Below are 26,506 nucleotides of genomic sequence, written 5' to 3'. Positions count from 1 at the left end.
TAACTCTTCCTTTTAAAAATACATTTATAAACTATTTATGAAAAATAGAATTATTTACTTTTCCTTGGAAAACTTGCTTAAAAATAATAGAACCAGCTTATTAAAAATTAATGAAGTGTTGGGTTAATAACAGTTATTTATTTTTTATTTGAAGAAAACTTCTTTTAAAAACACTTCATGGAGAATTTATATCCAGGTTGTGAGGATGGGCTTGTCTCATGTAAATAGGGGATACCTAGAAAAGCACTGCTCAATGCATAGATTCCTTTTCATTCTGTTTCATTCTTAAGATTATTCAGCTTTTAAAGACATATCATGACTGTTTAAGATTATCCCTGTAATGAGAAATCACAGCATGCATCTTGAAAAATGGTTCTACTTCATCTTTTCTCATTCATCTCCTAGTGCAAATTATAAATGCATGAGTGCAATGTATGGCTATTCAGGTCAAATTCTCTTTCAGGACTGATGTTCCTGTTATGCAGTTTATCCATCTATTAACATCCTGAAATGTCAAAAGCTTCATTTTTTTTAAAGAGTGGAATGTCAGTTTCTTTCTTTTTTTCTTTTTTTTTTTTTACTTAGAGCAATTTACCCAGGAAAAAAGAGATTTGACAGTTGCAGCCATTGGGGCAAAGACTGGCTGAAAGGAATAAATGTTCAAATAAGTATCAGAGTTCCCACAGTTTGTGTATTTCTAGGACAATGCATGAGGTAAAATGGAAGTACAGATAAAAAATATCCATGTATGTGTATAAAACATCTGATTCCCAAATTTCAGTTTTGAGAAATATTTCTTCATTCCTGTAAACACTTTATTTCAAACTCTGAAGGGACTTTTGTGTTCTGACCTGATGTATCATTGATATTGCATGAAGGTAGAGAAGTTTTCAATTAACTATTGTTTACATCTAAATATCTAATGTAAACTGTGATTAAATGTTTTTCCCTGATAATTAGAATTTTATTTATTTTCAGATTAACAATAAGGAAACCAAGGATATTATGTATATGGAAAATAGGTTGGATAGAAAACAAATAGTAATAATAGAAATAGTAATAATAGAAATAATATGATATAGACATAGAATTCTAAATTCTAATAATAGAAATAATAGTAATAATAGAAAATATATGATGTATTCTATAAGGACTTAATTGTAATACATAAGATGCATAATGTATACAACATCGATCTTCCCTTTAAAACAGTTCAAACAAATGTGTTAATTAACTTAATTGTGGTAATCGTTTCACAATGTACATATCAGATTGTACACCTTAAAAATAAAAATTTGGCGAGTAGTATTTAGATCAGTGCTGGACTACACAAGCTACATTTTCATATTGGCAGTCAAATCTAAACAAAACGCTCCCCCTCAAATCTCTGAAAATTCTCCTTTTGTGAGGAAAGGGTTTGGGATAGCTGTTTTTCTTTTCCGTTTCAAAAATGAGTTGGACCTGAGAAATGATTTGTTTGTTATCCCTACTCCATATGGATTGAAAATACCTTCCAACATGCCCATGTTGTAGAATCCAATCAAGTCTATGCAGTCCTGTAAGGTCTGTGAAGCTGAGCCTCTGTTCCTTTCTTTTATTTTAATTCTCTCGTTAGACTCTGCTGACTGAGAAGGTCTGCCAGTTTTAGAGTTTCCCCTCTAAAAGCAGTGTAAGGAGCATGGAAGGTAGCAGGTTATTTTGGTAGCTTGTTTTCCTTGGAGTGAGTGAGTGAGTGAGTGCCTGTGTGTGTGTGTGTGTGTGTGTGTGTGTGTGTGTGTATTAGGGTGGAAATCGGGCTCATTATGCCTTTCAGTTTATTCGTTTGTTGGTCCCCTGTCAACCTGCCAGCCCTCTCTGTGGGATAACTGCCCTTTGTATAATAATCTGCCAACATTCATGGTGGTTGCATTCACTGTACCCATTCTACTGTGGAACTCCATTACAACTGGGGTTTGAATGCAAAGCTTCATGATATCTGGATATAAACAGTGTGCTGAGCCACAAAGGCATTCTTTGTATTTCTTAGTCTTCTTATAATCCCTAAAAAAATAGCTTTGAAGACAGGATTTTCTGGAAATGGGGAGGCAAATACACGCAAGTTACCCACTCTGTTCCATACTTTCATAATGTGATGTGTTGAGGGAGGAGGGAAGTTCCTAGTTTTAAAACCTGATTCATTTGTTAGGCTAAAGTGGGCTACATTTGAGGCCAATTTCCTACCTGCGGAGGTGTGGGTGAATTGGCCTTTGTTTTCCTGCAGTTACCTTCCTTGGCAGGTGGCCACATTGATTATTCTTGGCTTCTGCTTTAGAAGTGCCTCTCTGATCCTTGTAATCTCCTGCTTTGTCCACCGCAGTCCTTTAGAATTCTTACCCCTGAACTGCATTCTCAAGGGAAGAGGTGCCTTTGACCTCTTTATGGTTATATGGTTACCTCCTCTGAGTCTCCTTGGTTGATTGTCTCCTCTGTGGATGACTGAGGTGCTTTGGAGAATAAAAAAAAAAAATGACAGAATCTTCAGCAGATAAGTGACAATTGCAAATTAAACGGGCTTGTATTCCTTCCCTCCACACCCTCACCCATTACTTTAGAGACAGAATTAAAACCCTGAGTTACGAAGGAAAGTAAGACAATCGGGATGTTACAGCAAGCTAATGAAATACTATGCCTCTGCCTTTTATCATTCCCAGCCCCTCCTAGGGAATTTGCAGAGGCTTTGTGAAATTCCAGGTACTTTCTTCCTTTTTTCCTCTTTTCTGTTTAGTCGAAATTTTGACTTAGATGGAAATGGTGCATTCATTTGTTCTGTACAAAAAAATCTGTGTAAGCTGATACTTGAATGAACACATTAAAGTATTGAGCACATGCCTAGTACTCTGCTTCACATGTGTTTCCTCATTTAATCAACTTAAGGTGTGACCATGACGGTGCTTCCTTGGAGATTCTTTGTTGTTGTTGTTGTTGTTGTTTTAAAGACACGTAAGTCTATTCATATTATTGTACCTTGGTTGTTTATGCAGAGCATTGACCTGCATAAATACCTAAGAAAACCCTTATTTAAACACATGCATACACTAAAAAGATAGCCATGTCTACTGATATTTTCATAAATGTAGATAGATACAAGGCAGGTCCTAGGTCTTTTAGCTACTGTAATTAAAAGAGGGGCTCCTGAATGGTTTGGTCTGTTAAGTGTCTGGCTCTTGATTTTGGCTTAGGTCATGATCTCACAGCTGTGGGATCGAGCCTCACATCAGGCTCCATACTGAGCATGCAGCCTACTTAAGGTTCTCTCTCACTCTCCCCCACTTGCACGTGCCCTCTCTCTCTAAAAGAAAATATATCATGATCTCTCTAACACTGAGTTGTTTTGAAAGCTTTCTGCCCAACATGGGGCTTAGCCAGCCAAGTGCCCCTTAACGTTGAGTTTTAATTCATCTTCTGAGTAGTACTTCAAGACCTCCATGCAATGCAGAATATGCCTTTCTGTTCATTATGTTTGTAGGTGATTCTCAAAATCATCGTGCCTCTGATTCACTGGTATTTGTGTGTGTGTGTGTGTGTGTGTGTGTGTGTGTGTGAAACAGAGAAGAGGTTGACTGGATATATCAGGTACTGTTGTGGCACAGAGATTTATATGTAAGTAGGCAGTTTGGTTTTCATACAAGAAGTTCAGAAACCATAGCGGAAGGACATTGAGAAAGATTGTCATGTGTGGTATCTAATGTTCTAAATCATTCTCTATGCAGCTCTGTTCATCAACTTGGCTGATTTAATTATGTATCTCTAAATTTGATCACCGGAAGAACACTGTATACACACACACACACACACACACACACACAACTTTTGTATATATTTTTAAATATTGTACAGGTAGCACAATATATTTTCTATTCATCATAAAAACAATTGAATAACTACTAAGTGAAAGTCAGTGTAATAAACTATAATGGGCATTTTACATGAATGTAAATGCCTTACTCTAGTCTTAAGAATTTAGGTAAGCTAAAAGAATGTAACAGTATTATGAAAGTGTATTTTACATTAAATCTTACCAAGTAATACTGTTTCCCCATGCCAGCAAACTTGACTCATGATCATTCCATGGGTCACACATGCACTACTGTGATGTGATTAGATTCCTAATCTCTGGCACTGTTCTCATGACTGAGCACTGATGGTAGTATTAGGGAGATTTAAACATTCTCTTCATAGGCCCACTAATATAGTATTTAAATGCTTTTCTGTCAGACTGACTCCAACAGTGATTGATCCAAACTCACGCTTCATTCTAGCCTTTGCTCAGGACACTTCATTTCTCAGTACTTCCTATTAAACAATTATAAGAATAGTTGTAACTCATAGATATTTATTTTGAGACTTGGTGAAAACATGTGCACAAGCCCTTAGTACAGCGCATCATAAATACTCAGCCTTCCATCAGTCTTTAATTAGGTGATCAGGAGTGTCAAGGAAACCTAGGCACTCTACAGACTTGTTGATTGTGGGTCTCAGCACAGTTTTGTTTAACTTAGATGTTTGTTAAGCTCAACAATGCAGTTACATCTGTTTCTTTTATACTAAAGGAGATCTGAGAGATTTTTAAGTAAACACCCATGCCACCATCTTTCATTTCAGTAACTGAGGAAAATGTATACAGAATAATGAATGAGCCGGTGTTGGATTGTTTTATTTGATTCAGATATAAAATACATACCTTCTAGCCTCACTGCACTTTTGATGATTAAGTTATGGTGCCCCAACTCACAGAGGTTGAATTCATTGTTATTGAATAGCATCCATTTGATTATCATTTACACCACGTAAGAGGTTTTTCATGTATTTTAAATATTACTGGGAATGTGAACTTTCTTTTATACTACATTTAAAAAATATTTTTTTCTTTTGAATTTGTTCTAGTGAGAACATATAGCTACACAGATATTTAAATAGTCTTATGACTAAAATTGTCTTGCCCTCTGTATATTAGTATGAATTGGCAGAGATGGTTCCATAGTTTGGAATTGGTTCTGTATGATGATGGAGCCCAGGGGGACAATCTCGGATTTCTAGGTCCTTGGGTTTGTGAAGCTCAGGTTTTTTTTGGAACCCGTCTGCTGCCAGCTGGCTTATTCTCAGAGGAGGTACTCTGGCAGGAACTCTTCAGGCAGATAGAAGCCGTCAGTTCGCTCAAATAACTGAAAAACAACATTATTGGAATACTTGTTCGGGATTTATTTTTTTCAACTGGCCGTGGCTGCCATGTAAAGAGGAGCGTGAGATGGGGTGGGGTATCTAACTCGGCCTGTTCTGCACTTCCTTAAGTTCTCCATCTGAAGATGAAGTGCTTTATTTTCACACTGTGATGTGGTGATTAGGCTTGTATTTTAGACAGGACATGCATCAGAGCCATCATCACTCAGATTCAAACTAAATTGGACATTCTGCTCTAGGGAATAATTCTGCTCTACTCACATCTGACTGCTTGCTGTTCACCAGAGGGTAGCCCGACTAGCTCTATTAATCCTCATTTGAAAGTCCAGTCCAAAAAATCACCTTCTCAGTAAATCCTTTCTCACCTTCCTCATTCCCACCATATCTTCCATGCTTGTCTTTGTTATAGCAATTAACAACTTCTAATTGTTTTTGTCTCACTTTTGGGGGGCAAGGAGAGTGGGATGGGCATTTATTTCCATACTGTCTCTTTCTGTATAGCTTTATTTTTTTCAAATCCCCAGTTTAAGGTCAGGCACATACTAAGTGCTTAATAAAAGCAGAATGAGTTAATGTGTCATTTGGCTACCTCTTTGTATTGTAGACTTTAATATGGTGTCACTGGTGGTGACTGAACAATGTTGCTTTTGTCCAGTTTGACAAAATGCAGTATATACCAGTTCATCTGTCTTACCTTATTTATCTTGCTCTGTCTGGAATATTACTACTTGTCTGGAGAATTATGCTGAACTTTCTCCTTTAAAGACTTTTTTATGAAGTTGTTTTTCACTAGTATTTAGCAACAGAAGCGGTAATAAATAATGATACATCAGGGGCCAAAGGACTTTGTTTGTTGTTTTTTATAGGGTTTTTTTTCCTCCTTTGAATTGTGTCTGTGTGCATGGGGGTAGGGTGGGGTGTACGATGCTGGGAGTTATATTAGTTTGAGGAACCATAGTGACTTTGAGGCCAGAAATGGATTTAATAACAATTCTTTTAAAATAGTTTGCTTTCAATGCACTCTCTGGGATGTAACTTTGTCAAAATAACATTGATATTTTTAAGATGTATGTATATTTTGTCTTGTTTGGTATAATGACTGGGGTGTGGGTCTTTTGTTCTTGTTTTATGTAAAACTATTTTATTAAGTATATAACCTATGGAAATCAATGTAATTTTGAGGAATAGCTATATTTCATATTTTCAAAACTATTAATCCATGGAGATATTTGTGAACATGGGAATGTTCATATTTTTATTTGGGTAAATTTTATTTGAATATATTATTACTATAGGAATTTATGAATTCTTAGAAAAAACCGTACAGGTGTATCAAGTTAAAGTATAAAACTCCAGCCCCTCCTGTTGCCCATAAGTAAATAAGGTAGATGATTTACCGTGTATTTTTCTAGACTTTTCTTTGTATGTACTGTGTCCTATATGGGATTGTGTATTTTTTTTTATTTTTTTTTCAACATTTATTTATTTTTGGGACAGAGAGAGACAGAGCATGAACGGGGGAGGGGCAGAGAGAGAGGGAGACACAGAATCGGAAACAGGCTCCAGGCTCTGAGCCATCAGCCCAGAGCCCGACGTGGGGCTCGAACTCACGGACCGTGAGATCCTGACCTGGCTGAAGTCGGACGCTTAACCGACTGCGCCACCCAGGCGCCCCGGGATTGTGTATTTATAAATGAGATATTTCTGTGCATAAATATGGCATCTACATATAAAGCACATAAAATATCCATTTAAGAATTAAAACACAGTTGTTATACAGAATGTTCCCTCAGATGTTTTTGTCATTTCAAAACTTATCATAGAAATATTCCTGTTAGTGTATGTAGGTTTCTTTTATCAGTTTTATAGTAGTCTTTTATAAACAAGATCCACAATTTAGTTATTCAGTCCCTTATAGTTGGAGTTCTGGGTTGGTTTAAGTTTTTTCCTACTTTGAATATAAATACGGCAGACATCATGGTCATACCTATTGGTGTCTTGGTGCGATTATTTTGGGAGAGTATAATTGTAAAAGTGGAATTATAGGGGGAGTTATGAAATAAATAGTGTTTTGCTAAACATTGCAAACCACTCTAAAATGGAGGTTTTTCTTATACATGCTTATTGTAAAACTAGGATCTTGGTATTTTAGGGCAAATACTTTTATTTCTGATTATAAAATAATGAGTATTCATTGTAGAAGTTTTAGAATTATGAAATGTTAAAGAATAAAAAAAAGGGTTTATATTCCTACCATCTAGAGGCAAGCATTGTTTTTATTGTGATATGTTTACTTCCAATCTGTATTTCCCTATGCATAATTTTTACTCTGTTGATAGCTCACAATTTTATCTTTTAATTTCCTATTTGGCATTATAATGTAGGCATTTATACCTGCATCATTAGAAACATTGAAACACCAATATGCTGATTATCCTATTTATCATATAGCACTGCTATGATACTTCATGTCTTTATTTTGATACTTAATAGGTCTCCATTTTTAGCAATCTTGAATAATAAGGTAAGTATCTTTCACGTAAAGTTTTCTCTGTATTAATTAGTCTCTTAAGTCATAGAAGTTATATAAATATTGGGTTAAATAGTAGTCATATTATAATAGATTGATGCTCTTTGCCAAATTATTTCCCACATAGATTGTACCAATTGCATTCCCTACTGTAGGATTAAATATGCCTATTACAGCATTCCCACGCTGCTGGTAAACGGTTTTTATGATGCTTGAAGGGATACAATCCATTTCACTTCTTGGAGTCCCAGGGTATTATTTCCTATTTGTTATAGGCACTTTATAGATTTGGCTTAAAGTTAAAATTTGGGCCAAACCTCTGGAGCCTGTCAGTTGACCAAAATTATTAATTCATGACTATTTACTTATTGCAGCTTCCCTTGCAATATCGGGATAAACAATGATAAACTATTCAATTATATAAATATTTAATAGTGATAATGAAAACTTACACTCTGTCTCTAGAGAAATGTCATGTATATGTAAAGTTTCCTTTCTAATTTGTATGTTTCTAAGTGACCCCGGAGGAGAATGTCTTGGGCATCCATACCTGACATACCCCACATAGCTCAGGGTGGGGAAAAAAGGTATCACCGTCTCCTTGGTGGCCATTTTCTCCTTCATATTTCTCTTCTTTTTGTGATAAGCCATATTCTTTTGAGATTCCTGTCTCTGGGCTTTACCACCTTCTTCCTAATTGCTGAAATAATGAATCTAGTCATTTTTTCATTCAGGAAATCTTCAAGGGTCAGTCTCATCAAGTCCTTAACCTTGCTTTCAGTAACTTCAAACAGCTGTGATTTAACACGTCTCAATTTTTTCTTTAAATGTTTGTTTATTTTGAGAGAGAGAGTGAGAGAGATCGTGTGCGAGCAGGGAAGGGGCAGAGAGAGAGGGACAAAGAGAATCCCAAGCAGGCTCCATGCTGTCAGTGCAGAGCCTGATGTAGGGATCAATCCAAGGAACCATTAGATCATGACCTGAGCTGAAATCAAGAGTCCAGTGCTTAACCGACTGAGCTACCCAGGTGCCCCTTAATACCTCTCAGTTTTGAGGCTTAACCATTTCTTATTACTTTACCCCTCTGCTGTGATTATCCTATATCTTATCATCACCATATATGTATTTCAACTTTCATAACCACAAAAATTAGACCTAACCTTTCTGACTACAGTCTCCTCTCCTCTCCTCTCCTCTCCTCTCCTCTCCTCTCCTCTCCTCTCCTCTCCTCTCCTCTCCTCTCCTCCCCTCCCCTCCCCTCCCCTCCCCTCCCCTCCCCTCCCCTCCCCTCCCCTCCCCTTCACCCCTCCTCTCTACTCCCCTCCCCTCCCCTCATAGCATCAATACGTTTAATGCACTGATATTTTTTTCCTTATCTATGTTAGATCCCATATCGTCATTTTGCTAATAGCCTTGCAACTACACTCAAAAGCCTTGTTCCTTCTCCCTCTATCATACCAGCCTGGCAAGATGTCCTACTATGTGTCATAAGTGATATGTTGGGAGGACCCTGGCCAGGTCTTTGCTCTCTTGCTGACTAGTATTATAACCTTGGCAAGTTACTTCACTAATCTAGGCTATATAAATTGTGATGTTTGGACTAGATCATCATTTTCTAAAATATAATAGATGCTAGACCCAGATGTTACATAAAAAAGGAATCTCACAGTCAAATGAATTTGGCAAACACAGCATATTATTTCCTCTTACAAATTTACAGTGCTTAATAACATCTTAAAGTCTGAGAATTCCTATAGGGAGAAAAAACAATTTAACATTGTTTATCCTAGCATTTCTCAACCTATTTGACTATGGAGCCTCATACACTTAATTCATATCTGCAGAACTTGACTTCAGTTAAACACACTTTGGAAGATGCTGTTCCAGATTATCTTTGGCATTATTTATTTTTGATCTTTAATTTCATGATTCTTTAATTTACTTTATATGCTTGTTCAGTCACCAAGAATGTCTAGGATAGATGCACTTCAGTATCTCCATAATTCAGTGAGATGGATTTATGCTATGTATCACCCACAAATAAAATAGTGCATTGACAGTGGTCCTTCTTTAAGAAGACTTTTTTAGAGATCAGCAGTATTTTATATGGTATATCAGAGAGAGAGAGAGAGAGAGAGAGAGAGAGAAACAATTCCTATGATTTATTAACTACAGCATGGCAAGTAATCCCTTATTCCACAGTCATCACTCAGGGAAAATGAAGGTTTCTTTAAGACCTTCCTTCAAAGTCACTTAAATGAAAAAGATGCATTTTTTTTGAAATGCATGTATATATAAGAATTGCCAATAGTTGCTTTGCATAATCTAGTGATTCTGATAGGTTGCTTGAGTAAGTACAAGTTAAACAGATGCACGGATGTACAGGATTGTAAAGTTCAAAGGAAATGCAAACTTGATTAACAAAAGTCACTGGCAGAGACTAATTGTAATTCTGCAGCATATGAATCCTTGAATAATGTCCCCTAAAAGGTCAGCCAAAAGTCCTGCTTCTGTCTACTGTTCCCTTGAAGAGAGTTTTCAAATTTAGGTATTTCCTGGCATCATAAAAGTCAGAACTATAAAGCATTTTTTTAAAGTTTCTTTTACAAGTTAAAGCAACATGAAATTCGTGAGAATAATTGTTGAACCTTATTTAGTCACTAAGTAATAAAGAGATTTAGCTTTTAATTAAGTTAACTAAGTGTAGTACATGTGAGTGAGAACTATATAAATTGTATACATCCCTTTTTTGTTTGCTCATTTCATTGTCTTAAATTTATCTTTTGAGAAAATATTTCTAAATTTGACCTTTTTTCATATATTGATTTAGCATATTAAAGATTTACGCCAATGTTATTAGTTATGCATTTTTAAATAATTATGTTAGTTTTATTATAAATATGGGATATAATTTCCCAAGAGCATAGCAGAAATAATGAATTAGTACTTAGACATTTTTCTAGCTCTAATGATTAAATGATTGCTTCAATAGTGTAATTTTTCAACTCTACATAATTAATGACTCTGAATAAGCAATTAAATTATGTTTAATTTTGATAACTGTTATGATTAAATAATTACATATTTTGTTATTTCTAAAAATTAATTGTTTTATCGGCTGTGATGTTGATTGAGTTCTCATTTAATTTATTGATTTTTGTTTTATAGGAAACATTTCTAAGTCAAACAAAAAGCCCATGTGATAGCATTGGGAAATCTCTGTTTATTGCATGTCCAGGAATAAAAACTCTGGTCTAAGTACAAGGGCAGTTATTATTAACAGATTCAAGAAATCTACCTAGAGGATCGTCATTATTGATACTTTCTGACAGGAAGTTTTCTGTGGCATACTACACTTTTGTGTCTCTTTTGTCCTCCTATAAAATGCTCAACGTTTTATTAATGAGTTGAAGAATGACATCAAATGTAATTTCTCCTTATTTGCAGAGGACACTTACTTGGTAGCAAAATCATACATTTCAGAATAAATTCCAACATTGTTCTCTTCAGGCCATAAAATTTGCATGAGTTGAAGAGGTTCATGGCATCTGATTTCTATGATTCAAGAAATCATCTGACGAATTACTATATTGACATGAAGTGGGTTTGGAGCTACTCATGTAGATAAGACTGAGGGGGTTTAATTCATTTGGCAGTTCTGATCAAGGGCTTACTGTATGTGTTGCTCGGGTGCTCCTGTACCTGCAAGGAATTTATAGTACCAGCTGAAACAGATATATACAAATGAGTGAAGTTCAATAGTATATTGCATTTCCTATGCATTCGATCCGTCAAAAGTGGCAGGTTTGCGTAAGAAAAGAACCAAAGTTATTTTAACCGTGGGCATCACTTTGGAAGTTTTAGGTTTCAGTTACCTTACCACGGTTTGACATTGTGGTGGTGTCATTAATGAAAATTAATCTTATCCAGAATAAAGCAGTTATGCTTGGTATTGAACAGAAAGAAACTTAAGAATGACAGCCATTCTTAGAGGTCCTAATTACGAAAAATTATGATGGTGAAGAAGTTCCAGATCATATTATATAAAGAAATGTAGAAAAACTGTTTAGCCTGAGAAAGAGTATAAATACTTGGGGGCATGACAACTTTGTATAGATGTCCTTAGATGCCATGATCCGTGCTTTACTATTCTGTGTCCTGTAACTGTCCAGGATGTTTGTGAGAGTTAATGCAACTTTCAGAGCACCCAAAATTACATATGTGAATGTACAAGAAACTTTAAGCTTTTCCATTGATATGTGAGACCTCCCTAGATTAGTAATGAGAATTGTTTTTAAATTTTTTATATGCCTTTCATTACATCAAAGTGAAAACTTCTAGCTTTGTAAGGGAAAAAAAAAGGAGAGATAGCTCTTTTTTTTTTTCATTTCCTGCTACCAGGTGGGAAGGTATATTAAATTATATTCCCCCCTCCCCGCCCCCTGCCCCGTGACTAAGTCACTTCCTACAGCTAGAGGAAGGTGCATTAGCTCTTTCAGTCCAACAGATATTGCTTAATGCATTACCAAACAGTAGAGCCCAGTGTGTTATTAATACACTGTTTTGGTTTTCAGTATATAACTCACAACTACTCAGAATGGTGTTTTGAACTATAAGTCCTTCGGTATGATGCCTGACTTCACTAGAAATAAAGCTAGTGCAAATTATGCCTGTGTTTAAACCCCGTGATTCATATTTAAAACCCTAGTGAAAGTAATGACTCCAGTCAAATGAAAGGACCTATGACAGACATTGGCAATTTATTAAGTTAGATACTCAAAGATGTTGCATATTCTGTGAGAAAAAAATGTTGAAGTTTTGTACTGTGCTCAAAACCAAAATCATAAGACAAGGAATTGGCCTGTTGATTAATGCTATCTTTTAAAATGAATCTTGACTTTGTGTATCTTCTATATGGAGAAATTGCATTTACCTTACCATGGTGAAAAAAGTCAGCTTGAGGTACTTGTTAAAAGTACTATTAGAAAATTTATATCTTTATTCTGTAGTGATCAAAAGAAGCTATATTCAGATTGTAATTTTTATTTCTACCTCAATGGATTATTTCTTGTCCATCATTTCTTAAAGACAGACAAGCTGACTTTTTAATGTTTCCCCATCATCTAAAACCAGCAGAGAATACTCTTAGATATTTTTGTACTTTTTCTCAATATGTAAAAAAAGCAAATATTATTGAAAAAATAGAAAATAATGATTACCAAAAAGAAGGCAAAGCAAATCAAACTTGAAAATCCAGAGATAAGACACTCTTTATTTTCATATTCACATAGGAATGTTTTTAATCAAAATGATCATAATATGGTTATTTTCCAATGCATTTGGCTCTTCATTTTGCATTTATTTATGTTATATTGTTTGAAATTGCCAGGAGGGTAATTTTTGAACGTGTATCAAGATACTAATCTTTTTCTTTTTTATTCAAAAAAGCCACAGCTTTCTCTTTTTAACATTCTGTAATTATTCTTCCCTGGGTACTTCAGTGAGATTGTGTAATAAATATTCTTTATTATTATAAAGCAGAGCTGTGGGGAGAAAAAACATGGCATATTCAAACGAGTATCCTGGTAGTACTACCAGAATAAATGTATATTCTTAAAATACATTAACAAAACTTATATTCTCTGGAACGTGGACACATAATTCTCCAATTAAACTTTTACAAGACAGAATTAAGGTTATTTAATGAGCAAAAATAAATTTCTATGATACAGAAAGCTTAAATGTGAGAAAAGGACTAGTCAAAAGTGTAAAATATGGTAGATATAATAATGAATTTTAAAACCTTAGTAAATCATGACTGCCATTTTATTAGACATTGTTTCATAAACTGGAAGACCTGGCAACCTGATAAATCTGCCTTTTAATATTCAGTGGTTAATTTTTTAAATCAATTATTCCTTTGTCTCCCACTGCACCAGTTAGCTAAATTTGTCTTAAGGAATGTAGAAATCTGGCGTAATGGCAAAGTGATAATACAACTGAAAGTAAAAAAAAATCTAGACTTAAAAAGTAAAAAACTATTATTTTAAACGTTTTTAATATAATTTCAAAAGGGAATTTTGAACTGAAGTTGAAGAGGTTGGGAATACGGTTATTTAAGATATATAGATTTAGCTGCCTTAACATATTTATCTTATTTCTATTAGAATTGATTATGGTTGAATGATAAGTAAATACGATTTTTATGATATTCCTAGTTATAATGTATAAAAAAGCAATGCAATTTTTAAATGTAACCAAACATTTTGAATCTTATGAAATAGTAAAACTTGATAATAAACAGGCTTTTATTTTGCTATTTAAAAATATGTTCCATCCATGTGAGGATTCTTTTCCTCCACATTTTTTTTGTTTTTTGTTTTTTGTTTTTTTTTTTTTTTTTTGAGAGAGAGGGAGAGAGAGCACACACGGAAGGGGCAGAGAGAGCAAGAGAGAATCCCAAGCAGGCTCCATACTCAGCGTGAGCCCAGTGTGGACTCTATCTCAGGACTGTGAGATCACGATCTGAACTGAAATCATGAGTTGACCGTTTAACTGAATGAGCCACCCAGGTGCCCCTGCTTCACAATTTTTAATATTAAAATTTTTTTTAATGTTTATTTAGTTTTGAGAGAGAGAGACAGACAGAGCACGAGTGGGGGAGGGGCAGAGAGAGAGAGACACACAGCATCTGAAGCAGGCTCCAGGCTCTGAGCTGTCAGCACAGAGCCCAACTTGGGGCTCAAAGCTGGGGACTGGGAGATCGTGACCTGAGCTGAAGTCGGTCGCTCAACCAACTGAGCCACTGAGGCACCCCCACAATTTTTGACATTTAATAAATGTTCTCTGAATAACAGAAAACAATAGCAATTTTAAAATGTCTCCATTCTACTGAGAACGATTTATGATATAATTTTACTTTTAAAGGTAATTAAGTATTATTGTTTTTCTTTCAGTAATTATAGAAATTATAACACAGCAATAATCCAGGTTATTTTAACCACAAATCTCTTCTTCCTAAAATGACACACCACAGTTCTCTATTTTTTTCTCTTTATAAGGTTCACCATATTATAAAACACAGTGTCCCATTATCAACTTTAATCAAGTCCAGACTCCTTGCTGGATCACACAAAAGGCTATAACTGCTTACCTCTTTTGACGTCTGTTAAATAATATTAGTACTTGATTTATAGGTTGCAATGAAGATTGAAGGAAATGATGCTTGCCAAGTACTAGTACCTTTATTATATAAAGTAAGCACTCAAAAAAAATGTTAGATATCATTATTTTCCCCTAAACTGTGGGGTCTGTGAGGCTTTTTTCTTTGTGATATTTATCCATGGCTCATAAAATTGTGCCTTATTTATAGTCAATGTTAAATGAATCAGTAAATGAATGAATCAATGTTTCATAGATGGTATTTTCACACTATACCTTGCTCCTGCTTATTTTTGAGTTAGCCATCAAAAGCATAAACATTCACTACTTCTTAACATTTATTCTACAAATATGTATTTAGTAATCACTCAGGACCAGGTCACTTTCTAAGGTTGTCAATAGGTTAAGATATATTTAGTTATTTTAGAAATTTATTAGTTTGACAGATACATGTTGAGTGCTTAATGCGTATGGACCGGGTATTGTAGAGACAGTTTCAGAACGGGTTCAGGTTGGAAGCAGGGAAACAAGTTCAAATACAATGCTGATAATCAATTAGAGAAAATTATTTGAGGTCCTGACATCCATGGAGCATGAACCCATATGTGTAATAGTTTCAGTTAAGAAAATATACCTGTCATAGTGCTTTTAGAATTTTGAATTCAATACTGAAAAGTAATTATGTAGTAGAGAGTATAATTTTTATGAAAAGGTATGCTTCTTCCAAAATACTGTGATGGAGGATTTTCTTTCTTCGTAGGCAAATCTGGATCTTTATAATAACTGTCCTGTCAAAAGTGTAAAATTAAGGGTAGTGATGCAGTGGTCTTTCGGTTATTCGTAATTACTACTTTCATACATTGGGGCACCTAATGATTTGAGTGATATGTTATGAATTGAAAATTTTCTGTGCTTGCTAGTTCTCAGACTTACAGCTGAACATGAAAGGAAAGAAACTGAGTCTCTTCATTCATTTGACTCCCCAGGTGAAAAATCCCAAGAGAGGAATCTTCTAGGTTTAGCTGCTCTGGCTTAGGGAGACAGGCCCCTCACACTTCCCAGAAGGAGAAGTTGCTGCTGTTCTGGGCAGACAAAGTGGTCCAGGTGGTGTAAGTTATCATTAAGATGTGTGCTGTTTTGAATAAGGAAGTAAGTAAGTCTGTGTGTATATATATTTTATGTGTGTGCATATATACCTATATATGTTTATAGTTATACACACATATATAAACATATCAAACTCTGCCATTTTACATAGTTTCTATTTAAAATGCATTTTAAGTTTATTTTATGAATTGTTTCCACGGAAAACCTGGTGAAAAGCCTATTTAGCCTATTTAGTTATTTAGATATTTGTGTGCATATGGATAAAATATGTATATTCTTGGTTTTATCCCAAGGAGGTAGCTTTTATCTTAATAGGTAGCCTTATCTTTCAAACCATTTTCATATAAATGTGTACATTATTTACCTATGCATTTTCTAATAAATTCTATATAATTTTCTCAATTAGTCATAACTTTGAGGCAAAAGGGAAGCAGCGTGTTTTGTGTTCCCACACGTCATCTTAATGTTTATATGTAGATTGTGATGTTAAATTTGTAGGAAGATAATGGGCAAAGGAGGAATTTGATAGGCATCATTATTGGATATAATTAGAGTTACAAAATTTAAGTTAGAGATAGAAATGTCAAATTTTGTTTTGCGATACTGATTTGAGATGTTGTAGTTGTATTGAAAGAAATGAAAAACTTTGGGGAAAAAATGGAAAAGTATTTATAATTACATCAACAAAGAGGTCTGAACAAAATGTGTAAATCAAAAATGCTCATCAGTTGCCATGGCGGTGGTATATTGATAAACTAGTTGAGGAATAGAAAGCCAAGAGAGTAAAAGATAGGAGGTGGTGATGATATGGCCAACATAGTGATGATTTGAGAAAGTAGATTACAAAGGCTCCTCTCCTCTCACATGTCCCTTCTGCTCCTGCTGTATTTCCCAACATAAAGACCTTTCAAAGTTGAGAAGAATACTAAAATAAACTGGAGAGAAGATTAATTAATTGATTAACAATGTTTGAGAATTCCTTTATAAGAAAGGAAAGGGCAGATGCTTCTGGTATAGCCTACTGTTTGTGATGAAAGTATGTACTCAATGAATATTTGTTGATGGGGTTGACTAAAAGGCTAAGGTTTCCTGAATGTCTTGTGGTTGTATCATATAAAAGTAATAGATAAGTCACCCTAACCTTGGAGAAAGCAACTTTATCATCTTTTCTTCACTCTGTACTAAACAATCCATTTCTGGAAATATAAACCACAGTGAGATATCACCTCACACTTTTTAGATTGGCTATTATAAAAAAAAGACAATAAATGACAAATGTTGGTGAGGATGTGCAGAAAAGGGAGCCCTTGTGTGGTGTTGTTAGATATGTATATTGGTGCAGCCAGTATGGAAAACAGTATGGAGAATCCTCAAAAAATTAAAAATAGAACTAGTATATTATCCAGTAATTCCAGTTCTGAGTATTTATCCAAAAAAAATGAAAACAGTAACTCAAAAAGATATATGCATCCCTACGTTTATCACATAGGGATATAAAGCATTATTTATAATAGCTAAGAAAGGAAACAATCTAAAGCGTCCATCAATGGATTTATAAAAGAAATGTGGTGCACGCATGCAGATGCAAACACACACACACACACACACACACACACACACACACACACACACACAGGAATATTAGCCATTAAAAGGAAATCTTGCCATTTGTGATAACATGGCTGGACCTTGAGGACATTATGCTAAGTGAAATAAGTCGGAGAAGGACAAATACCATATGATCTTATTTATCTGTACAATTAAAAAAAAGTAAAGAAAAAGCAAGTTCATAGATACAGAGAATAGATTTGTGGTTGTCAAAGGCACAGGATGGGAAGGAGAAATTGGTGAAGCGAGACAAAGAGTAGAAATTTCCAGTTATAAGTAAGTCAAGGAGAGAATGTACAGCATAGTGACTATAGTTAATAATACTGTATTACATATTAAACATTGTTAAGAGTCAATCTTAAAAGTTCTCATCAGAAAAGAAAAAATTTGAACTATATAGTGATGATTGTTAACTAGATTGTAATTATTTTGCAATATATGCAAATATCCAATCACCATGTTCTATACCTGAAACTAATATAATATTTTATGTCAATTATACCTGAACAAAAAATAAGCTAACTGAGATTAGCATTGGAAAGGTGCAACTGAAAAATATTCCACATTGTTAGCATAGCATAATATATAGAGATGTTGAATCACTATATTGCATACCTGAAATTAATATAACATTTGTGTCAACTATACTCAAAAAAAGAAAATTCCACTATTGCAGGGAGTCTTTCTAGATTAAGAGACCATTAGTAACCATATGTAAGGGGCACTTGGGTGGTTCAGTTGGTTAAACATCTGACTCTTGATTTACATTCAGGTCATGATGTCATGGTTTGTGAGTTCCAGCCCCACGTTGGGCTCTACCCATGCTCTGCCCTAATATGTTGGAGCCTGCTTTGGATTCTGTCTCTCTGCCCCTCCCCCACTGGCTCTCTATTTCTCTCTCTCAAAATAAATAAAAATAAGCTTTAAAAAAACATTTAAATACTGGATCTAAACTTTTACTGGATCCTTTTTGAAAAAAATGAACAATAAAACAACAAACTGGATAGTGGGTGATATTAACTAGTTATTAAATCAGGTGTAAAAATAGAATAATGGCTAAATAGAAAATATTTTTAGATATAAGTACCAAAGTATATATGAGTTAAAGGTCATTCTAAGTGTAATGATTTCAAAATACTTTAGCTTCCACTCACCCTCCAAAAGAGATGACAGAGTGAAGGTTTTTAGCAGTTATTATGTGTAGCTGATGGCTATAAACCCATGCTTTGCATTTTTCTATTTACTTTTCTTGTTGGAATTAATTCTTTTAAAGCAATAAAGTTAACTAGTATTGTTTGCCACTTTTCTAATACCACAAGTGGATTTAATAGTCTCATTTTCATTTTCATGGTAGAACACTTACCCAGCCATACTTTGCATTTGTGTTTCTCTTCTTTTCTCTCAGAAATGTGTAGTATATAACTAATTGTAATACCAAGTATTTATTTGTTTTTACTGTGTGCCTTGTGTACTCTAAGTGATTGACTTTGTTACCTCTTAATCTTCACAGCCACCCTATGATGCAGGTAATGATTCATTCCCTTTACATGGGGGAGCAAACTGAGGTGCAGAGAAGTTAAGTGGCTTGCCTTAGGTCTCAAAACCAGTGGAGGATCAGGGATGGAATCCTTGGCAGTCTAGCTGTACTGCTGATGTTTTTAACCACTAAACTATGCTGCTCCTATCAAATAGTTTATTCTAAATACCTGGAAGTTCTAAGTTAATTACATTACAATATAAAATGGACTTACAGGAACACAATTGTTTAAGGAAAAATTATGTTAAGAGCACTACAAACAATTATAGGAATAAAGGAAGGGTTTATTTGAGAAGAATTTTTAATGGTTGAGGTTGTTTATTTGGGAAATGGGGCACAATGGCATATATTATATACTTCGTATGAAGCCCTCTATTACGCGGATATAACATTTTTTTTTTTTTGATGCTGTAGTGACCCAAATAGAATACAGACTTTGAACTCTGACTCAATAAGCTATTGTAACATATATAAAATTTTTAAAATTATTAATCAGGAATGTGAATAATCTGCCCATTACCTCTGGGTTCAGAGAGGCCAGGACAGTGGGTTCTGAAGAAATTAGCATGATTTATTGGTACTTCTAAGTCTTATTCATTTCAATTTATCAGCATGACCTTGCTAAGACTCTTTAAAAAGCTTCTAGTGTTCACCTTGAGTTCTCTGTTCTGCCTTGGTTTGAAGAGTGGTATAGTTTTATGGCCTTTTTTCTCCTTTCAGTTTATATTTGCTGGAGTAGGTCAGTCTCTGGTTTCAACTTTTCCTTCAGTCTCAGTCTGAATTGATCGGAATATTTAAGGTCAGTGGACCAGAATAATTTGTCCTTGGCCCTTTTACTTAAAAGTAGAAATATAAAGACTAGATTTATTTTATGAAAATAGGAATCTTTTTCATAGTGAAAATAATAACTTCTTTTCTAAAGCGAATTCTTTTATTGCCTGATGGGTGATATTAGCTGAGATGCAACTAAGGTTTGACATTCTGATCTTAAAATTTGGCAAAATGAAATCTGTTTATTGCTCAAAAATGTGTCAAGTAAAATAAAATACTTTCATCAGCTGTAAACAGATGCCACAACTGTGTGCATTATATTATTAGATTGTTAGTATTGTGTTAATTTTACTTTAAGCCTCTTCTAAGAAGTCTTCCTCTGAGACATGTATTTCACTCTCCAAATATGTATTTGTACCCATAGACTATCTTTTTAAATAGTTTCTCAGTCCTTAAATGATAATAATGCAAGATCCATGCCACAGAAATTGAGCTGGTTCCTGTTATGTATAAGCAGATACTGTATTTGGTTTAAGAGCATTTTGTAGTTCTCAGGTGAAGGTATGTATCAAAATATGAAAACGTCCATTTTACCCATCTTTCTAAAATTGGTGATGTGAAAATTGGGTATTTTTAATTATAGAGGGTGTGTAACAGAGCCCTTTGTGGCCATGTCTGTTTAGACAAAGCCTGCCTTGGCTGTCCCAGCAGACCATTGACCCCACTATCTCCTCAAGATATTTATGTATAGGTGGGCTATGCGAGCCTTCTTATGGGAGTTGTGTATCTGGCAGAGAAGACAAGAAGTGGCAGGTTTTCAATAAATGATGATTAAATGTAGGGAGAATAAATTATTATTTTTTTTTTCAACGTTTATCCATTTTTGGGACAGAGAGAGACAGAGCATGAACGGGGGAGGGGCAGAGAGAGAGGGAGACACAGAATCGGAAACAGGCTCCAGGCTCCGAGCCATCAGCCCAGAGCCCGACGCGGGGCTCAAACTCACGGACCGCGAGATCGCGACCTGGCTGAAGTCGGACGCTTCACCGACTGCGCCACCCAGGCGCCCCTAAATTATTTTGAGTATAGTCTTTTGGGTGCAGACATAATGTTCATGGTAATATTCAAGTTTTGAAGTAAAATCCTGAATCTATTAGTTAATTTGGTTCCTTTTATTAATTTAAGATTTAGTAATAATAATTACATTTTTGTCAATTTGGTTTCTTTTATTAAAGATTCAGTAATAACAATCTAATAATTTATTAATTATTCTATCCACACAAGTATATATGTGGGTGCTATTTCTGTAGGAAAACGTAACACTAGAACATTATTTATAGAATGTGATACTTATGACCAGTGGAGAGAGGAGATTATATGAATCTGACCATAATTTTCTTTCTTTTATTCATGGCAAATTCCTTTTCTTTTTTCTAAAATTTTAAGAACATAAAAGCTTTTGCCCCTGATCAAATTACTTGCCTCTAGTATGTATTCTTATTGTTGTCTAGTTGTGTGATTATAGATTTCTGCATTCCAAAACAATGATATTGGAAGAGAGTGCATTTAAGCCTTAAGAAATATGTTACATAAAATTCTTTTCAGAACACTAAGGCTACTTCAAATGCACTGTCTTCTGGTAGTTCATTAGTGAAATGGAACATTGTTACTGTTAATGCAGTAAAAATGATTCCACATATTAAGAGGAAGAATCCAATATTATTTTTTCCTTAAAGAGGAAAAAATAGTTATGTAACTAATGGCCATCTACAATAGCTTTTTTCATTTCCATAATACTAATCATAGTTTTTATTTCATTTTTGTAAGCATTTTGTAATACTCTAGTGAAGCAAACACAATTCATTCCGTGGGATATTCAACAAGGTCATTATATTAAATAGCTTCTTCAGTTTTTGCTTCTTAATTTTCTTTGCTTGGTCTCATTTTAAATGAAAAACAAACATTAAAATTTTCCTTGCAGTTTCTCTCCATAAAGAAAACTTCTTGCAAATCCGTTTTATTATTTACCATCAGCAGGAAAAAGACTCGTGTAAAAAAATAACCAATTAAAATATCATGTCTGTGAAATCCTGTCCTGAAAAAGGTTTGTTTGTTTGTTTGTTTTCTGTTTCACACAACCAGTTGAGACATCAGGTATTTTTACCTCAGTGAACACTTTGAGGCTTTATTTCAACTTACTCTTTGGTATTTGACTGCTTGGTGATACAATTTACTGACACAATATACTGCTTTGTATTTTTTTTTTTTTTCAGTAAAATGTTGGTCATATTATATGTGCAAAGATGATTGAATTAGTCAATTAAGTGACATTAATTTTAAATCCTGTCATTACAAATTCAGTCCATTATCCACTGGCATTAGCAAATTTTCAAGCTTATTTTATCATGTTAATGTGGGACAAGTAATGGTTCATAGCCTTCTTTATCAAGTGATTACATTTTCTGATTTTACAGTATAAATGTCCTAAATTAAATTGATTTTTTTAAAGATCAATATGTATTTCAGTTTGTATATTATCATTATAATAGTTTGGACTAAGAAAAATATTAAAAAATTTTTTTTTTAATTTAAAAAAAAAAATTTTTTTTTCAACGTTTATTTTTGGGACAGAGAGAGACAGAGCATGAACAGGGGAGGGGCAGAGAGAGAGGGAGACACAGAATCGGAAACAGGCTCCAGGCTCTGAGCCATCAGCCCAGAGCCCGACGCGGGGCTCGAACTCACGGACCGCAAGATCGCGACCTGGCTGAAGTCGGACGCTTAACCGACTGCGCCACCCAGGCGCCCCCAAAAAATTTTTTTACATGTTTTTATTTTTGAGAAACAGAGTGAGACAAAGAGTGAGCAGGGGAGGGGCAGAGAGAGAAGGAGACACAGAATCTGAAGCAGGCTCCAGGCTCTGAGCAAGCGGTCAGCAGAGAGCCTGACGTGGGGCTCGAACCTACGAACTGTGAGATCATAACCTGAGCCAAAGTTCGATGCTCAACTGATTTGAGCCACCCAAGTGCCCCAAGAAAAATTTTTAAGGGCAAGAATTGCAGTACAATTACAACTAAATAGTGCGGTAGAATTTATTGTTAAATTGAATAACATCACATGTTGATATTTTTCCATTATCATTAATGTGTATCTGTGAAGGGATACAAAAAACAAAAATAAGAGCTTTTCACTTATAAGGTCACCAAATTTTAAAAATATTTAATACTATTTTACCATTTTTATATGTGTTTTAAAACAACTATACTGTTATATCTGTCTATATCTAAACCTAAATCTATATATCTATATCTATATATCTATATCATGTGTATCTATATCTATCTACCTTGGTTTCTTGCTGCTTTTATGTTGTAAGTATTTTTAAGACTTTTACACTTTTTATATCAGTGATTGTTTCATTTAGGCATCAAAAGCCACGTGTGTGTGTGTGGCGGGGGGGCTATTTGGCATTCATGACTGGCGAGTCTCTTGATAAAAATATACAAATATCGCAGTTTTCAGACACATGAAAATTGTCAAAAACCAATTAAACACCTTGATCTCTTTGGGAAGAAAGGCAAGAATCCAGAATTCATGGAGAAAATATTCAATATATACACATTGGAGCATTTCTATGAAAAAAGTTACTCTAACAGAAATTGGAAATAGTCCCTTACACATGACATGTGAAGGAAGTTATAATACTGCCAGTGGTTCAGGTACTGACCTTAGAACTAGGGTGATTAAGTACGGGCAGTTTACTTAGCTTTAGTATTCTCCTAGTTATGCACAGGTATGCAGGTGAGAGGCGCTGACAGAAATTTCCTCCTTCCATCCTCTTTTAACCATCCAGCTTTAATCCTGACCATGTTCATGCTGTGGATCAAGAGATCAAGTCTTAGTTTTCTCGTCTTGGTCTTTCAGCAGCCTTCAATACCGGTCATCTCTTCCTTGAAACATTTTTTCTGCTTTTAGGGCACCACTTTCCTTGTATTTTTCTGGCATCTCTCTTAATTTTCTTCAATAGTTTCTCTCTATTGTCCCCAATCTCAGAGATGCCCAGAGCTGTATTTTTGCTACTTTTCTGTTTTCTGCCTGTATTCTCTTCTTTGGTGATCTCTTCTAATTTGACATTAAATCTTATCTAAGTGGTGATTCCTCCCCAATTTTCATCTCTGCCCAAACATTTACAACAACTCTGGGCTCACCTATGTAGACACTTTGTGAGACATCTACGCTATGACTTGTAATAAATACCTCCAACTGGGGGCGCCTGGGTGGCGCAGTCGGTTAAGCGTCCGACTTCAGCCAGGTCACGATCTCGCGGTCCGTGAGTTCGAGCCCCGCGTCGGGCTCTGGGCTGATGGCTCAGAGCCTGGAGCCTGTTTCCGATTCTGTGTCTCCTTCTCTCTCTGCCCCTCCCCTGTTCATGCTCTGTCTCTCTCTGTCCCAAAAATAAATAAATGTTGAAAAAAAAAAAATTTAAAAAAAATAAATACCTCCAACTTAATATGTCTAATGCTAAACTTCTGAAAGGTTTTCTGAAGCTTTTATAGCCTCAGAAAATTGCAGTCCCTTCAGCTGCAAATGTAGAAAACATTGACTTCTTTTCCTCTCCCACCTCCTATTCAATTCACAAACAAATCCTATGGGTTCTCCCTTACATACATTGAAAATTCCACCTCTTCTCACTGCTTACCCTGCCACTACCTTGTAACTAAAATGCATCCTCACTCACCTGGATTATTGCCTTGTCTTTCTAACTAGTCCACCTGGCCCCTGTAATCTGTTCCCAACACTGTAACCACAATCATCATTTTAGAATGTGTCATGAATTGTAGTGTGCCCAAGATTTTCCCGTGGCTTTCTAACCCATGTAATAAAAGACAGTATGAATGATAGCCTACAAAGTTGCACCAAAATAAAGATTTAGCTCCCTGGTAGCTATCTGATCCCTTCCACCATTTTTTTTTTCCTTTCTCTACTCCAACCTGTTAGTCTCCTTGCTGGTATATAAAATCCTTTCACCTCTTGCCTGAGGGCCTTTGCACTTGTCCCCTCTGCTGAGAATGTTCTTGCTAGAGATAATCCACATACCTTGCTACCTTCATTCCTTTAGGTTATTTTATTGAAATGTCACTTCTTATTGAAAGTTTCTTTTGTCATACTACCTAAAACTTTTAAATTCTTACACAGTTTTATTATCACTGCACACTATGAAACATACGCTATATTTTATTTAGCATGTTTTGTTATCTAATTCCCTCAAAGTCAGGAATATTTGTTTTGTTCATTGCTTTGTTCCCAGCACCTAGAAAAAATGCTTAGCACATAGGAGAGACTCAATACATTTGTTGAATTAGTTAAGTATTTACTGGACGAGTGAATTTTTTTTTAAATTTTTTTTTCAACGTTTATTTATTTTTGGGACAGAGAGAGACAGCATGAACGGGGGAGGGGCAGAGAGAGAGGGAGACACAGAATTGGAAACAGGCTCCAGGCTCTGAGCCATCAGCCCAGAGCCCAACGCGGGGCTCGAACTCACGGACCGCGAGATCGTGACCTGGCTGAAGTCGGACGCTTAACCGACTGCGCCACCCAGGCGCCCCAGGACGAGTGAATTTTAAATCACTTGGTACATAATCAGTTCTTAGTATTCACTCCTATCCTGTTATTTTCATTAATGTACATAGTATTATATATAATACTGATTAATCATTTTCTGCAGTATTGGTCTTCTATCTTGATCGGATTTCTATGGGAGAAATATCTTAAAAAATAACCTATTTGTACTCTTGTATCATAGGATGGAGGGTATTTCTTTCAGTCTTTTCAACAAAATGTATGAGAGGTAGGACATAACGGCAGATGCCTGAGGGCTATTCCAGAAGGAAATAGTCTATGCCCCAGGTGGCCTTGGGAGCTAGATAGTGCCATGTTGTGGTATTAAAGATTACAAATATTTCTAAGGTAACTTTGAATATAGTTTACAGTATTTAATCCAACATACGTGCTATTTATTAGAGGTAGGCATCTTAAAAGTGGCCAAAATTATTAGAAAGGACGATGCATGTGAAATTCCCAAAGAAATTGAGATTATTCAGCCTGAAGAAAAAAGGGCGATGGCAGCCTTCAAGTATATGACAGAGGGCATGGACCAAATAATTTTTATAGCTACCAAAAAGAAAAGAACAAAAGAAATTAAGAAATGGTCTTTGGCCCAAACTTCTTATGAGTTAAGAGCTGCTAAATAGGAGGATGTGATATTAATAAAATTAGCTTCACATGGTAGTTTTTTTTTTTTTTTTAAAGAGAAAACCTCTTTGTTGAGAAGCCTCCAGAAACTAAACCCTAAGAGGGTTTTGGATATTAGATGGGTAAACATAGCTGCTGGATACAATATATTTCAATAGACTTTTCTCTCTTAGAGTTACAAATAGTGAAGGCTACAACCCTCTAGACATTTAATGCAACAGTTTTGAGGATATGGTTACTTTCAAAGCTCTTCCTCTAGAGGATTAGCAGCATGTACTTGTGTTATTTTGTTCTCTAAACAATACTGTGAGGTAAACGCT

The 26,506-nt window shown here is 35.1% G+C and overlaps 1 protein-coding gene and 1 long non-coding RNA gene across 36 annotated transcripts in view; one reads left to right on the top strand and one right to left on the bottom strand.

Annotated features, from left to right (window-relative positions):
* ADGRL3 (adhesion G protein-coupled receptor L3) overlaps positions 1-26,506 on the top strand; it is an 828,850-nt gene that overhangs the window by 139,724 nt on the left and 662,620 nt on the right. The window lies entirely within an intron of this gene.
* On the bottom strand, positions 1,730-5,046 carry LOC123595933. The gene is made up of 2 exons (XR_006711437.1): positions 4,059-5,046; positions 1,730-2,483 (listed from the first exon to the last, which is right to left on the bottom strand). It is a non-coding gene; the product is annotated as an uncharacterized LOC123595933 (long non-coding RNA).

Source organism: Leopardus geoffroyi, chromosome B1 (genome assembly GCF_018350155.1).
Source record: "Leopardus geoffroyi isolate Oge1 chromosome B1, O.geoffroyi_Oge1_pat1.0, whole genome shotgun sequence".
Taxonomy (NCBI): domain Eukaryota; kingdom Metazoa; phylum Chordata; class Mammalia; order Carnivora; family Felidae; genus Leopardus; species Leopardus geoffroyi.
The sequence above is the reverse complement of the archived record's forward strand: the minus strand, read 5'-3'. Positions and strand labels throughout refer to the sequence as shown.